Source organism: Corapipo altera, unplaced genomic scaffold, assembly GCF_003945725.1.
Source record: "Corapipo altera isolate COAL_440 unplaced genomic scaffold, ASM394572v1 23, whole genome shotgun sequence".
Classification (NCBI taxonomy): Eukaryota; Metazoa; Chordata; class Aves; order Passeriformes; family Pipridae; genus Corapipo; species Corapipo altera.
This window is the reverse complement of record NW_020884878.1, coordinates 24,668,672-24,683,687: the sequence shown is the minus strand read 5'-3', so window position 1 is coordinate 24,683,687 and position 15,016 is coordinate 24,668,672. Positions and strand designations below refer to the sequence as shown.

General features: G+C 37.9%; 1 long non-coding RNA gene across 5 annotated transcripts in view; it reads right to left on the bottom strand.

Annotated features, from left to right (window-relative positions):
* The window catches only part of LOC113944639, a 30,862-nt gene extending 18,091 nt beyond the window's left edge, over positions 1-12,771 (bottom strand). For all 5 annotated transcript variants that reach the window (XR_003526737.1, XR_003526738.1, XR_003526740.1 and 2 more), the window contains exon 1: positions 12,612-12,771. This is a non-coding gene — a long non-coding RNA (uncharacterized LOC113944639). The remainder of the gene's footprint in view (positions 1-12,611) is intronic.
* Positions 12,772-15,016: the final 2,245 nt, after the last annotated feature.

Here is a 15,016-nt window from a genome sequence, read left to right as displayed (position 1 = left end):
CTCCCTGGTTTTCAGACTACTATATGTAGGCAAGAAAAATTCCACTAGGTGATTTGTTCAAGGTCACAGAGAAAGTCTACAGAACATCAAGGAACTTAAAGTAGGCATCACATTTCTCAGATTAGCACTTTAATTGCCAGAGCAGACTTTAAACTTCTGTTTACTATTTAGTGTGAGATAATTTACCATCACTGCTCAAATCTTTGACAGAGAGAAAAAGATAGGTATAAAATCTCACTTCTCTTTCATTATATGCTGCATTGCAACCTGTGATTACTTGATGTCACTTGCACAGTTTTAAAAGAGAGAATTTAGGAACTCAGGAAATATAATACAGAAGAAGTTTAAAAAAGACTCTGTATTAACAAAAATGCCTTAGAATTCCTAGGTGGATTTTCTCTCAGAGCTAGAATGGAGTTGCACAACATCTATTAAAACATTCAATGTGAATGTTGGTGGGCTGACTCAGAAAACCAAGGCTCAAATATTAGAGCACAGAAGGCATTTTCTTGAGAGTAACGTCCTTAAGAAGAAATCTACACAGATCTACCTCCCTCTCAAAGCCTTGTTCCCTTATGTCTTCTCCATTTCTGTGATCTTAAGTACCAAACTTTATTCTGTTTGCAGTCTTCAGTTTAGCATTTTCTGTCTACCTGGGAAGCAGGTAAGGGCAATTACTCTGCCAGCCACTGTCTTGACAGGACCTTTAAAACTACACATTCAACATATTCAAGAGAAATGTATCTCAGGTTTCTTTCTGTATTATATTATTTGTTTTCTTTTTCACAGTTTTTAACTGCTGTGTAGTTTCAGTTGATGAATGCAGAAATACAATATCAGGTTACCAGAGACAGTTAAAGCTCAAAATTCTCAAGACAATATCCACAATATCCTTCAGATATTGCTCTTCTTTCCTTTGCTTTTGAGCAGAGGAATAGCTTTTGAGCAGTATGAATGCAATTATAGCCTACGTTTATATTTCTGTCTAAAATACAGATGTTTATGTTTCTTATAAATGTTTCAATGAGTTATATTGTAATTCGGCTAAAATAACTTGCAAAAATCTCACGTTTGTGTTAAAGACAAAATGATAAAATGGGAAGGTTTCTTGTAATCTAAAATTAAACACTCTGATGAAGACAAAAGAACTTAACTCCAGTTATCGTCCTTGGAAAAAAAGGAGATTTCAGGAAAATGTTCACTGGAAATAATTTGCTTATTTTCATTAGGATCATTCACTCCAAATGTTTTTTTTTCTCCAACCTTTTTAAAAGAGGTCTGGACAGGTACTCTGAGTAGGTAGTTTCATTACTGATGCCTACATTAAGAGAAAATCCAAACAAAACCAGAATAAAAACCTCCCCTTTAATAGTTTGCTTCAACTCAATCAAAATCATCAATAATTTTGTCCATAACTACATTCGATCCACTTCTCAGAGACAATGGAATGCCTTTAAATGAAAGAAAGAAGGATAAGATGGTAAAAGAGGTCTATATTCTCAGAAATCTGAAAAAAATAAGACCTCAGTTGAGATATAATCAGAAGTTCTTCGATTCACTAGAAATCGATAATTTTATTGTGGAAAATCATCTAATGGAAATCAATAACAAAAGAAAATCTAATAAATTCAAGGATATGTAGCATGTTTATACATTTTCTAATATTTCTTAATATTTTCTTTCCACAACTTCTGAAAAGATATATATCCCAGTTACTACTTTTAGGTAAAACTAAGCTGCGAGGAATGTTGTTAGCAGCAAGTAGAGCTAGCAATCCCTCTGAAAATTAGGTACCTTAATTGTCCAAGTTCACTGCTTTGAATATTGAACTACATGCTGTACTACTTAAAGTTTTGATCCATTCAAATCAAATTCTTAAATGGCAGGGTCAATGCCACAGTGAGTTGTTAGGGTAAAAAAAGGAGAAACCACTAAATGATTATAGAACTCTAGTATATTATGCAGTTTTATTATGGCAAGATGCCCAGGCCTCATAAAAGATAAATAAGGTTCGAAGCAGGGGAAGAGGAGAAGAGTGTTGTTAAATTTAATAGAAGTTCTTTTATCTTTTATCTTTTTTTTCTTTTTTCTTTTTTTCTTTCTTTTTTTAAAATGGCAAGGGAATGCAAAAGACATCAAAGCAGTTTTCAGTTTTCTTATAAATCTATAAGAAAATGAATTTCAGCAGCAACTTTTCTGCTTTTATTACTAAAGTTCTTTTGGAAGCTGAGAGGGAGTATAATTCAGTGCTTGTCAAATTGCTTTGGAGAAATATAATAAATCCAATATATATATGGGAAAAGTTTATCAGGTTTTTTTGTATATATAAAACATGTACAGTTACTGGATCCTTTTTCTGATTTATTAAAATGGTTTTAAAGAAATAGCCTATCAGATCTGTCTGTAAGAATTTCACTTTGAGAAGTACTCATTAATTTCTGGACTAGAAACCCAACAACATGATATAGCAAGTTAGCTAAATAACACTGCTACTGCTTTACCTGAAACTACAGGCAGACGTATGAATCTGTGAGCAAAGAACAGTGGAAAAACGCACGAATCTAGAATGTTGTCCTTGATCCGACAGCCACGACAACCACAGGATAAACACATTATTGCCCAGTGAAACATAAGCTAATGACTTTTTTTTTTGCCTGCAGGGAGAAAAATCTGTCTGTCAAAGTTCACCATGATGTATCTGTACACAATACACTTCATATTTCCACATGTTCCCTTTTAAGTCTTTTTTTGCAAACCCTTACATAAATCCTTTTTTTGTTTGCATTGTGGTCTGAGTTTTGAAGGTTTTGCACATATTCCACCAGTGTGTGCAAACACAACAAGGTAATTCATATCTACACTGGATAATAAAACATACATTTTCCTTTGAACTATTTGGTCGATATTTGGGTTCAAGAAAAAATATAGTTATGATAACATGGTCCTTCTAAGGACAGATTATCTTCTGCAAAACTAATTAGTCTAGGTCTAGCTTTGTGCTATGGTATCACTGTACTTTTTTTGCCATGGCTTAATAGTTTTCTTTAGCATTACATGTTACTTTGAGATGAAGGACAAGAATTGCTACACAGTGTAAATACAACTTATGTGGTAGGTGTTTTGTTTGAGTGTTGTTCAGTGCCATTGCTTCATACATTTCTTTCTAGAAAAATTCAATAGTATTTTCCATTTGTACATGTTATTGGCCTACCCGGTTATAGAATCATCAAATCGTAGAATGTTAAGGGTTGGAAGGGACCTCAAAGATCATCTAGTCACAACTTTCTCAACCTGTCTTTGTAAGGGAGGTGTTCCAGTCCTCTTATTAACTTTGTGACCCTTCCCTGGATTTGATCCAACAGTTCTATGTCCCTCTTATTTGGAGGTACCAGAACTGTATGCAGCACTCCAGATGGGATCTCTCAGAGCAGAGTAAAGGAGAAAATTCACCTCCCTTGATCTGCTGGACATGCTCCTTTTGATGAAGCCCAGGATTTTTTTGGCTTTCTGGACTGTGAGTACACACAGCAACAACCAGGCTCAATCTTTTACTTCACTCGAACCCTGTTTGCTGTCGCGGACCCTTTCCAACCCGACTGTGGCAAAGGAGAACCCGGAAAACTCCAGGCCTGTCAGCCTGACCTCAGTGCCTGGCAAAGTTATGGAGCAGATCATCCTCAGTTCAATCACACAGCACCTACGGGATGGACAGGGGATCAGACCCAGCCAGCACGGGTTTAGGAGGGGCAGGTCCTGTCTGACCAACCTGATCTCCTTTTATGATCAGGTGACCTGCCTGGTGGATGAGGGGAAGGCTGTGGATGTGTCTATCTGGACTTGAGCAAAGCCTTTAACACCGTCTTTCACAGCATTCTCCTGAAAAAGCTGGCAGCCCACGGCTTGGACAGGGGCACTCTGTGCTGGGTTAGGAACTCTAGCTGAAGGGCCAGGCCCAGAGAGTGCTGATGAATTGTGCTGCATCCAGTTGGCGGCCGGTCACTAGTGGTGTCCCCCAGGGATCAGTGTTGGGCCCAGTTCTGTTTAATATCTTTACTGATGATTTAGATGAGGGGATTGAGTCCACCATCAGCAAGTTTGCAGATGACACTAAGTTAGGGGAGAGTGTCAATCAGCTGGCAGGCGGGAGGACTCTGCAGAGGAACCTGGACAGGCTGGAGAGTTGGGCTGATTCCAGTGGGATGGGGTTCAACAAGGCCAAGTGCCAGGTCCTCTGCTTTGGCCACAACAACCCCTTGCAGCGCTACAGGCTGGGGACAGAGTGGTTGGAGAGCAACCAGGCAGAAAGGGACCCGGGAGTTTGGATTGACAGGAAGCTGAACATGAGCCAACAGTGTGCCCAGGTGGCCAAGAAGGCCAATGGTATCCTGGCCTGGATCAGGAACAGTGTGGCCAACAGGTCCAGGGAAGTGATTCTTCCCCGGTACTCAGTGCTGGTGAGGTCACACCTGGAGTACTGTGTCCAGTTCTGGGCCCCTCAGTTCAGGAAGGATATTGAGGTGCTGGAGCAGGTCCAGAGAAGAGAACAAGGTTGGTGAAGGGACTGGAGCACAAGTCCTATGAGGAGAGGATGAGGGAACTGGGGTTGTTCAACCTGGAGAAGAGGAGGCTCAGGGGATACCTCATCACTCTCTACAACTCCCTGAAAGGAGGTTGTAGCCAGGTGGAGGTTGGTCTCTTTTCCCAGGCAGCTATCAGTAAGACAAGAGGAAACGGTCTTAAGCTCTGCCGGGGGAGGTTTAGGTTGGATATTAGGGAGAAATTCTTTACAGAAAGGGTAATCAGGCATTGGAATGGGCTGCCTGGTGTGGATTCCTCATTGCTGGAGGTTTTTAAGATGAGATTGGATATGGCACTTAATGCCATGGTCTAGTAACCACGGTCCTAGTGGATCAAGGGTTGGACTTAATGATCTTGGAGGTCCCTTCCAACGCAGTTGATTCTATGATTCTATGATTCATGATAATCCATCAGCCCACCTCTCAGTGTATCAGGGTCCCTGTGGATGGCATCCCTTCCCTTCATCTCGTTTACTGCACTGCAGAGCTTGGTGTCATCAGTAAACTTGCTGAAGGTGCACTCAATCCCACCGTCCATGTTACCGACAAAGATGTGGAACAGCATCAGTCCCAGTAGCAACCTCTTAGGGACACCACTTTTCACTGATTTCCAAGTGGACAATGAGCCATTGACCACAACTCTTTGCATCCCACCAGTTCTTTATCTACGGAGTGGTCCATTCCTCAAACACGTCTCTCTAATTTAGAGACAAGGATGTCATGCAGGACAGTGTCAAATTCTTTGCATAAGTCCAGGTAGATAATGTCAGTTTCTCCACCCCTATCCACCAATGCTGAAGCTCTGTCATAAAAGTCACCAGATTTGTCAGTCATGATTTAACCTTCCTAAAGCCATGTTGTCTGCTACAAATCACTTCTTTGTTTTCCATGTGCCTCAGCATAGTTTCCAGAAGAATCTGCTCCATGATCTTGCCTGGCACAGAGACTGACTGGTCTATAGTTTCCTGGGTCTTCCTCTTTCCCCTTTTTAAAAATGGGCATTATAGTTCCCTTTTTCCAATCCATGTGAACTTCACCTGACTGCCATTATTTTTCAAAAATTATGGATAGTGGTTTAGCAACTTCATCTACCACCTACCTCAAGACCCACAGATGAATCTCATCAGGTCCCAGGGACTTGTACATATGTGGGTTCCTTAGATGGTCTTGAACCTGATGCTCTCGTACAGTGGGCTTAACATTCTCATTCTTCCAGTCCCTGCCTTTGCCTTTCTTGACTTGGGTGGTGTGGGTAGAGCACTTACCATTGAAGATTGAGTCATTAAGAAGTCATTGAAGTCATTAAGAACCTCAGCCTTCTCTTTGTCCAGGGTAGGCAGGTCTAGTGTTTTCTTCCAGAGAGGGTACATTATCTCTAGCCTTTCTTTTGTTTACAATATATCTGTAGAAACCCTTCCTGTTGTCGTTGATATACCAGACTCTAACTGGGCCTTGGCTTCCCTCACTTTATCTCTAGGTTCCTGTACAATTTCCCTGTATTCTTCCCAATCTACTTGTTCTCATTTCAACCTTCTGAAAGCTTTCTTTTTGGCTCTGAGTTTTTTCATCAGCTTCTTATCCATCCATGGAAACCTCCTGGCATTTTTGCCCAATTTCCTGCTGAAGTTGGAGGAGGTGATCCTTGAATATCAGACAGCATCCAGGATCCCTCTTTTCTCCAGATCTTTATCCCATGGGACTCTACCGGGACCTCCTAGTCCTTGAGGAGGCCAAAGTCTGCTCTAGTGAAGTCCAGGACAGTGAGCTTGCTGTGAGTCCTTCTTACTGCCCTAAAGATCTAGGATTCCACCCTTCTGTGGTCACAATTACCAAGGCTACCTTGGAACACTACATTCCCCATCAGCTCCTCCCCGATGGTGAGCACAAGGTCCACCATGGCACCACTCCTTGTTGGTTTCTCAATCCCTTGTGTGAGGAAGGTGTTGTTGACACATTTGAGGAACCTCCAGGATTGCTTGTGCCTTGATGTTTTGTCCTTCTAACAGATGTCAGGGTGGTTGAAATCCCCCATGAGTACCAGGGCTTGTGAACGTGAAGCTGCTTCATCCTCTACAGGATGAAGCCTGTAGAGGGCTTCATCCATACCATTCCCTTGACTGGGCGTCCTGCAGAAGATCCCCATTATAACATCTCCTGTCCCTAAACTCCCTTGGATCTTAACCCACAAGCTCTCAACTGGTTCCTCATCCTTCACCAGAGAGAGTTCCATACACTCCAGGCAGTCATTGGTATGGAAGGCTACATGCCTTCATCATCTCCCTAGTCCGTCTTTCATAAAAAGCCTAAAACCTTCCATTCCAATGCTCCAGTCATAGAAGCCATCCCACCATATCTCTGTGATTCCACTGATATTATGTCTATGCAGGCACGTGTATGCTTCTATTTCCTTTTGTTTGTTCCCTATACTATGTGCATTTGTGTATAGGCATCTGAGTCAGGCCCTGGACAAAGCTGACTTGCTGGCTGGAGTATCTGGAATGCCTTTGTACTTTTCCAGGCATCCATTACAGGTATTGGCATCTGACTGGTAGGATTGGCTTGGATAGGTACCCTCCTCTCAACAAATCTAGTTGGAAGCCCCCTTTACCAGTCTGACAAGTCCCTGACCAAAGATATTTTTTGCCCCCTTTGTCAGATGAACCCCATCAGCCCCCAGTAGATCAGGTTTGGCAAAATGAGTCCAACAGTCTGTGTAACCAAAACCTTGACTATGGCACCATTTTTCTAACTAGTTGTTAACCTGCCGGGTTTGTTTGGCCATTTTGAATGCCTTTCATTTGATCCAAAGGATTGACAAAAAAGTACTTGAGTTCCGGAGCCCTTTATCACCTCTCCTAGGTCTCTGTGGTCCCTCTTAATTATTCCCAGGCTTCTGTTGTCTATACCACCAGCTCCCACGTCTCAGTCAGTTAAGATTTAACTTTGTTGCACGTAAACTTTGTTGAAGTATATATATAATATATTAATTATTGTGTTAGCATACTGGTAGTTTTAACCTGGAGGTCATGAAGAAGCTAACAGTGATAGAACTGTCTTCTTCCCCGTCTCCTTTCTCCTGCACAGATTGTTCATATTGCAGTAGATCTATTCATAGCTTAAACTTTAGATTAAGGAAAAAAAAAAGGCAAGATTCAAGATACTCTCTCTAGTATATATTTTCTTGCAAAAAACCACCCACTCTAATTCTTCTACTGTTGGAAGAATTATGGCACAATGCTATGAAGGATATGCAGCATATCTGGCCTAAAAGGAAACATAAAAAAGAAATTTACCCCAGTTACCTATTTCTTCCTGTTCAGTGATTATCTCAATGCAATCTAATGCTCAGAGTTTGTACCTTGAAATAAAACATCTCCAAAGAATCACAGTTTGGGGATTTTTTTACAAAATATAGGGTAAATTACTTGATTCTTAGGATTATGACATAGAGTTCACACAAACTGAGAAACTGCTCTTACAAGTCTCCTCTGGCAATTTCAGACAAATTGAAATTCTAATTCATAGATCAAACATCAGTGTAACATCTTTCCCTTGCATATCTGGTAATTTCTTTTCGGAAAAAGAGGATCTTTCTCTCGTCATATACAAATCTCCTTTCCTATATGGCTTTCCTTTCCATATTACTTGTCTTTAACATTATTGTGTCATCAAAGGATTGAATTCTTCACTTTGTACTACTTTAATTAATTCTGTATTTCTAATACCACATAAATTCAACATGTACACAAGTGAAATACATCAGTACTTTTTCATACACGAGGCAGTTACATCTAATTGTCGTGACTTACATGTTATGTTCATGTTACCCAATTATTGATACAATAAATTTGGACTATAATTTTTTTTTTTACCGTAAACATACTTTATATCTTCTTATTTTGGATATTGTCAGTAAAATATTAATAAATATACAAATTACATTCAAATACATTGTAAATGAACAAGGCTCTTAATATTAATAGAATGTTAGCAATATTCCATTTCAATATTCTCTTAGATCTTCCTATTTGTGTTTTTCAAATTAACTGTAATTACTGAAAATTTAGAACAACAAATAAACTCCTTTATCATGACTGATAGTTTTGTTTTATAAAATACAAGGTATGTTTTTCTGATTTAAGCAAAGATTACTATTGCTAGTCATATGAAAAATTGCATAAAAGATAATTTTGAATTCTTTAGAAGACGGTATGCTCAAATATTTTTACGGCTAACTTTGTCCAACTTAGAGTACCTTAAGTATTATAAAATTCTAGAAGTTCTAAGAAGTAAATTTTTCAATTTTAAAATTAATAGGTCGCCAACTTTTCTTTCAATATCTAAGCTATTCTATTCCAGTAAGGAGGGGAATTTATCTATAATTCAGTTTTCATCAAGCGTGGGTTAGATCAGTGTGCAACCCTAAGGGCCTAAATCAATATTTTAAGAATCAACTAATTTAGCACTATGAGGAAAAAAAACAAACCAAACAAAAAACCCCCAATACATCTAAATTACTACTGCAGGACTGTGGAATATTTATGATTAAATGGGCATTCTAGAAAATTGTAATGTAGTTTTGTCAACAGTTCCAATGCATACACAGATAGCATTATAATTGCAAAGGAGATTTGTAACAGTGCAGTGGCTATTGCTGCATCACTTCAGGGACTTATGCAAGCTGCACATCTGAAAGGTCATGGGAAGATTTTACAGTAATGCAGTTTTCAAAAGAAATAATTTAAAATGTGGAGCACCTATTAAAATATGCTTATAAAATAATGTTGCTAAACCTTTCAAATATATCTTGATTACAAGAATGTGTTTGTCTTTAACTCACAGTATGTTTGGTAACATTGTAATTGTAATACAGATTTAAACCAAAGGGCTGGAATTCTGCATGTAAAGAAAAGGTAAACAGTAAATTGTATTTTACATGTTTTACAAATGGATTCAGATAATGTTTACTGCTAATATGTGAATTTATTGAGTAGGAATAAAAGTAATTTTGGAGACTGACAGACAGGCATATTTTAAACAAAGAAGAATCCTTGCACTATTTTAATAATCAGTTATGTCCAGTTTCAAGAGGAAGTGTATTCTTTTCATGAGAAACCTTTCTATTAAAACTTCACAGCTTTGTTTTATTCCCTCCATCAATAGAAGATGGTGAGATGATAAGACACAAGGTAACATTTATAGAACTAGCAAACTCTGGCCGTAAATAAAAGTCATTTGACTTAAAACTTCTGGGCTGGACTCTAAAAAAGTAAAATAAAGTAATAAAGTGACAGTGATTTATTCTATTTGAGTAAATTATGGATACTAATATTTTTAAATAGGAAGAAGAGGCTGACATGTCTTCCAAAGAGCAACAAAAATAGCAACATAAAATATATTAAAAAATGGAGATATTAATGCAGTGTGGCATACTTAAAAGGATGCATCCTTAACACTAAACTGAAACAGAAAGACCTCTGAGAAACAGCAGTGTCAGGGGTCATGATGAGTGACCTGTCTAATGCAGGAGATTTCTGCTGTAATTTGTAATCCTAGGCAGCTGGCTGTCCCTCTACAGTAACTTTCTTTACAGATGAGAAATACCCGTAAGAGTAAAGGGCACTGTTGGAGTTTTTAAGGAGAAACTCTATGAAAGAGGGAATGAGTTCTTCAAAAAAAGGTAGACCCTGTTCTGAATCAAAAAGTCTCACTCTTTCCCTGATAAGCAGAGTTATTTTCTAAGGCCTCTTGAGACATAGACCATTTACATCTGTAAACCTAGTCACTAGTCTTCCATAGATAATCCAAGTCACACCATGGCCAGTACCCTCATCCTTGTCCTTTTCCTTCTGCAGCAAGAAGAAATTTGTCTTTAATGAGAAAATTAATTAATGAAATTATGAGAATATGGACTTAACAGTACCCTACATTAGACAAGTTCAGGAAGTGTAGGTTGGATGAGCAGACTGAGGTGGATTGAGAACTGGCTGAATGGCAGACCCCAGAGGGCTGTGACTGATGGCACAGTGTCTCATTAGAGGCTAGTAACTAGTGGAGTCCCACAAGAGTCAATACTGAGGCCAGTACTACTGAAATTGTTCACAAAAGACTTGGATGAAGGGGCAGAGTACCTCCTCAGTAAGTTTGGTTATGACACAAAACTGGGAGAAGAGGTTGATACTCCAGAGTACTGTGCAGTCCTTTGGAAGGAATTCAGTATTAAGACTGTGGGATTTCTTTTTTTTTTCCCCTAACAATTTTATTTTATTTTCATGGAAAGAGTAATGAAAAAGAGTGTCAATAACATTAAATAGTAAGATATAAGGAGAAAATATATAGCTGATATACACTTTCAGAGAAGACAAGATGCTTTACTATGTGACCTGAAGGGAGTTCAAGAAGATGCATGAGCCTTCAGGAAAAGATAAAAGCATAAAATAGGTAAGATGATTTACAACTTTTCTGAGTTAGCATTTGGTCTCTCACAAGACAAATGGAAATAAGTAGTCTTAGTAAATTTAGATTAATACAGTTAAGTTTATGTATCCTTGTTATCCTTTTAATAAAATATATAAATTACACAGCACAAGTTTACTTTACTTTTCAACATGCATCAAAAAAGTATGAGGTCACAGATCACCTCAAGATCCCCCCCAGGATTTGAAACTGTTCAGTTCAGTGTACTCCTCCTAGAAGATAAAGGCCATCGACTACATTACTAAAATAATCTTGTACCAGAATAAGAAGCTGTAGATTACACAGATAGATTACCTGTAGGTAATCTAGGTGTGTAATCCCATAAAGATACCTCTAGAGTTAATTACCTTTAGCGGTATGTAATGAGATATAAAATGTTAATCACTGAAGGAGTAGTAATACTAGCATGTCAGTAAGATAAGAGAGTTTACTGATTTTTTTGCTGCTCTTCACGTTTTCTCCAAGCAAGGAAGCTATTTTCCACTCAATAAAAAAGAGTATTGTGACAGTTTATGACAACTGGACATTCCTACACAGAGAAACTTAATTCATAAAGACAGTAATCTATGAGAACAGTAAAAGCAGTATTACTAACCTAATTCTGCAAAAGTAATTCAGGCTGAGTTTCGTAGAAGTTGACCTAATATTTTAAAAGGATAGAATCATAGGACTGTTTGGGTTGAAGGCACCTTAAAGACCATTTAGGTCTAATCCCCCTGCCATGGGCAGGGACACCTTCTACCAGAATAGACTACTCAAAGCTCCACCCAACCTGGTATGTCAAGATTTTAGAAATTAGTCCCAAATGAGCAAGAATTGCACCTGACACTCTAAACAAATTAAAATGTCAACTCTATTCACTGATACACAAGTTGTTTGTACATATTTAAAGAATGGACTGCATGGGAACTTATTCTTAGCAGCCAATTTACAGACTCAAAGAAATTAATGGTCTCGCTTTCTCACCACTTCAAAAGGTTTAAGCTACAATTTCTGATGCTTTTAAAAGACTGGGGAGCAAATTTGTCTAGATTTTTAAAAAATTATATTTTTCTGCAACTTGCTATTAATGAAATTTCTGCTTTAAAAAGCTACACTGCTTCTCTGAATAAAAGGAACAGATATATGTGAAGCCAGTTGATCAGCTTGTGGTATTGTTTCTTCTTTCACAGGTTTTCTAAATTTTTCTGGTTTGAGGAGGACTGATGTCTTCATTCTTTGAGAAGGTAAGGATCAGGTGATGTAGATTGCAGGGATTAAGGCAAAAATGAAATTATGTGTTGTATAAGGCAAAGCTAAACTTCGTGAACTCAGAAATACTAAGATTTTATTGTCGATATAATTCACACACCTCCTTTCAATAGATACACAGAGACAAACTGGAGATATCTGTCAAATAATACCCAAATCTTCTGAAAAGTCCTCCTTGCTATGCAGGCTTTTGAACCTCATTGTTTAAAATGTAGTCACGCTTCAAAAATCCAAGTGGTTAATGTATTTGAGAAACCGGATTTTGAGAGAGATCATAGGACTATGATCAACATTACTCTACCTTACCTGCTTTCTGAGTCTATTTATTGCCTCTGTTGGCTGCTCCCAGATGGTCAGAGAGGAGTCCTTCCTGTTTGTCCTGCCTGTGCAAACAGCAGTGCAAATGTCCTGACATGCCACACCTCTGTTCCACACCCTCTCTGGAGCCGTTTAAATCTGCCCCGATTGCTCTTGGCACCATTCTCTGCTCACCTGTTTGCCTGCCGAGGGCTTCTGACTCCTCAAAAGGCAGTGCTTAGGTGTTCATGGCCACAGGAACCCCCAAACAGCCAAATCTCACCCTAAACCCCTCTTTTAAGTCACCTTTGGTGCTGCCTTACTGATAGAGAGAGATACAACAAAATATATAATACTTTTCTTTGTAAGGGGCTCCAATAATCCTCTGCTGGACAGGAAGAAGACTGACAGCCTCCTCATCATCCTGTGATATGATATTCAGATGATGATGTGTCCTCTGCAATTTAAAAATCACAAAATCTCACACTTTCATACCCTCTTTCTTATATCTTTTAAAAAGGACAAATCTTTTGCTTACCACCTAAAATTTCTGCTCTTTATCTTTTATTTGATGCTCTACTGCAGCTGGAACATCATTTTCTACTAAAACCCCCTTGCATCACGGGCCACCACAGCAGGGAGTATCTTCAGATATTTCTAAGCATACTGGCACCTTTGTTAATAGGTCTTAATTCTCTCTTTCTATGGCAGTCTTTAGACATTCGCTTTTGTTGTCAGAGATAATTATTTTTGTACACATAAACAGCACTCTGTATTTCGCTAGTGTGTATAGATGGAATTTGATCTGCACACTAACCTGTGAACAGGTGAAGAATGCATAAATCAAGAAAGATGAGCTTATTTAGTGAAAAGTATGGTTATTTTAGGATTGCTTAGTGCTGTGTTGTGTTTATCATGACACTCGTGACTTGTTTTGTAAGTAATTTCTTTTTCTCTACAACAGCTGCAAAAAAGTAAGTAAATTACTGTTTAATTTTTATCCAATCTTATTAAAAGATGTGAAGAAAATATGACAAAAATTCATGGAAGAAGGAAGCACATAGTAATTTTGTTAAAGAGTAATTTATGGACAAATCTCTGCAATGAAACCTTGTATTATAAAGTGAAATGCTTAATATTCTGCATATTTATCTTTAAGATGTTGAATTCTCAGAAGTAAAATCAGAATATTTTGATTAATCACATGTTGTAGCAAGAAGAAAGTGCTAAATCCAACCTCAACATTTTCACGAGACAGAATGCACAAAACACGCTGAATAAATTCTCCAAATATAGGATTCTCAAAGTTTTTGGTCTGGGCTCTGGATGAACATTTTGTTTTCTTTGTCAGTGATTCAGAATATCTGCAGCCACTCTTCAGTGTCTAGGAAAATGTCATACCAACTGGGGTCAGGTTTTATTTTAAAATTGAAAGCATGAAATAAGCACTAAGAAGACAATTATATATTTGTTTTCCAAAGCAAAAAAACATCTTCGATCTACTTTGCTTTTGAAAATTGGCTGACGAACATATTCCAGAGGCCCAATAGCTCATAACATTATTCCATGTTCTACTCTGTATGACTAATTAGACTGCTGCATATTTGCATAAGCATGATGCTTCATGATTAATGTATAAGTCACAGCATGGAGCCCTGAACAAATTCATCCACAGATCCTTCTCGCCATGTCTACTGCAAATAACCAGTGTACCTGAACTGCAGTCTATCATACCTGTAGATATGGCAATGTATAATATACAAAACTTTTAAACTTCATTATGAAGTTGTACCGAGCTGTAAATCTTTTTTATCTAGAAATGTTATTAACAATAAAATGTTTGCTCCTATAAAGCCACTGGCATTTGTACTTCTTCTGATTTATGACAGATTTGTTGGTGTTTTTTTCCCATGGTAAAATTAAGTATGAAGTCTATAGCTTTAGTCTTAAAATTGAACTAGATCAAAAAGACTTTGTTAAATTAATAACCTAATAATTACTTTTGCACTATTACTCCTGGGGTAATGTTAACCTAGAGCAAACAAGAACTTGCTGTTCTAAAAAGAGCAACATGTTAATAATTCAATAACACATCAATTCGCTTGCAAAATAAATAGGAAAACTCCTGAAAATGTTAACAGAGGTCTGATGCATAAAAGTCAGAGAATGCCACAGTAAGGATGCTGGGAAAACATTAGTCTAACCTTTTGTGGTTAAGCAGTGGAGAGACTACAAGCTGATACATGTTCTTTTTGCTGCAATTCATTGCATTAACATGACGACTGAGATCTTAAGAGATCTTCCACTCAAGCTTAATTTGTTTCCAAAAGAAAGCAAAAAAATCTACTATTGTTATTTAAAGACTTTTTCCTAATGCCACAAAGAGCATACACTAATTGTGATTTATTTTCATT